The 1,834-nt window shown below is 55.3% G+C and overlaps 1 long non-coding RNA gene across 1 annotated transcript; it reads left to right on the top strand.

Annotated features, from left to right (window-relative positions):
• The first annotated feature begins 182 nt into the window (after nucleotides 1-182).
• Nucleotides 183-1,161, top strand: LOC123804709. The gene is made up of 2 exons (XR_006783200.1): nucleotides 183-495; nucleotides 944-1,161. It is a non-coding gene; the product is annotated as an uncharacterized LOC123804709 (long non-coding RNA).
• The last annotated feature ends 673 nt before the right edge of the window (nucleotides 1,162-1,834 follow it).

Genomic DNA, 1,834 nt, shown 5'->3' with positions numbered 1-1,834 from the left:
GATTGCTGCGACCAGACTACGCAAGCCTCAGTGCTGGCGAGGCCGGCTCGGGCCCCTGATATACGAGATCATCGGACCGCATTGAAAACCGCAGTGCGCGCGAAATAGTCCCCGCCCCTCCGCAGTTTCTCTTTTCTTTCCTCGCCTGTCCCGTCCCTTCCCCCACTCCCCGCACCGCCCCCTAGCGGACCCCGTCTGCCGCAGTCAGGTCGCAGGCACGGCTTCCGCATTCCGCAGCTGTTTTCCTCCGGTTCTCGCCCTCTGGCCGCTGCCCGGATGCGTTAATGTTCCCCCCCCCCACCCGGGGAGAAGACCAGAAGGGCAAATGGAGGCCGGGGATGGGGAAGACACGAGAGAACCAGCTCCGGCTTCAGTTCCAACGAGAGGATCCCAATCTCCGCGAACTTCGGCAACCCGGAAGGGCGAAAAAAAGCAGTTTCTGCCCTGAGACTGAATGACAGGCGGAGGAGCCCATCTCCAGAGCAGCGGGCACTGGTCGGGGTGCGGGTCAGGGAGGGTGTGGCGGGGGTCGGGGGACGGGGGGAGCCGTAGGGGGAAGTCTCCACTTTCTGGGTATGGGCATTCATATGTTGAACACAGAATGTGACCGCATTTGGAAATGGGACTTTTAAAGAGGCGAGTGAGTTAAAATGGGGTCATCGGGATGGGCCCCAACTCAGCACGAGCGGTGTCTTCTTGAGAAGTGGGGATGGGGGACAGAGACAACGCAGAAGGACAACTGTGTGAGGACAGCGAGAGGGCAGCCCCCGCCAAGCCTATTTCATAGGTGAAGGACTCCAGAAACCAATTGGTGTCGCCTTTTCCTGGTATTCCTGTTGTAGTGTAACCCCTGCTAGACAAGGTGCCTTTCTTGGTGGTCAGTACAAGGGAAGTGCTTCCTATACCCACGAAGCCATCAAATTGTCTCTCTTTCAACTTCCAGGATAACCTGGGGCTCCTCGGGGGAGATGGTGATCGTATTTCCCGAAGCCTTCTGGGGACTCCTCAGCAGCGTCAGTCCTCATCTTCAAGGGACATTTGAGAAATGGTCATATCTCCACTCTTTCCTCTCTTTGGGAGAAACTACACCTGCCAACATGGTGATCTGTGACATTTAGTCTCTATAACTGCGATAAAAATGAGGTTTTTTTGTTGAAGCCACCCAGTCTGCTGCGCTTATGTTACTGTGACGGCACCCGACGCAAGCACAGGCCCTCTAGATCTCTGCCCAGAGCCTCATTCCCTACCCAGACCCACAATGCACCATGGTATCCTCAGGATCTGTACTTTGTGAGTTACAAGCAGAAACATCAGGGACTCAGGGCTGGGCGGAGCTGGCACCTTCACAGGACATCTCACCCATTGACATTTGTTTACAAAGGTGCTGCCCAAAATTCTCAAGAGTGCGTGACATTCCAGATCATGAGAGCCATCAGTGGCCGAGCTTGTGCAGTTCCATACTCCCTGAACTGATACTAAATCGGACTTAAAAGAGAAAACTCAAAATGCCAAAGATATCCAAGACCTCCCTGGGGCCCCGAGATTTGAAAACCGCCTGCAGATTATGCTGTCACAGCTTAGGCAGTTCAGGGGTCTCCCAGCTTAGTGGAAATGGCCATGCCCTGCCTTTGCCTTTCTCCTCTGCTCTTCCTGCCACAACAGTCGAAGGTCATAGGGTGCAGAAGGGGAGCGGTGAAAGAAGGCAGCGAAGCAGAAGTACTAGGGAGCCTAGGGCCGGGTCCCTCGCTACTGTGGGACAGTGGAGGCCCTCCCTGGTTGGTCTTTCCTTGTTTACTGTCAAAGGTGAGACCCTTAAGGGTAGGGCCTTGTCTGC

The sequence above is a fragment of the Phyllostomus hastatus genome, unplaced genomic scaffold, assembly GCF_019186645.2.
Source record: "Phyllostomus hastatus isolate PE091 unplaced genomic scaffold, TTU_PhHast_1.1 phas_scaffold_216, whole genome shotgun sequence".
Classification (NCBI taxonomy): domain Eukaryota; kingdom Metazoa; phylum Chordata; class Mammalia; order Chiroptera; family Phyllostomidae; genus Phyllostomus; species Phyllostomus hastatus.
The sequence above is the reverse complement of the archived record's forward strand: the minus strand, read 5'-3'. Positions and strand labels throughout refer to the sequence as shown.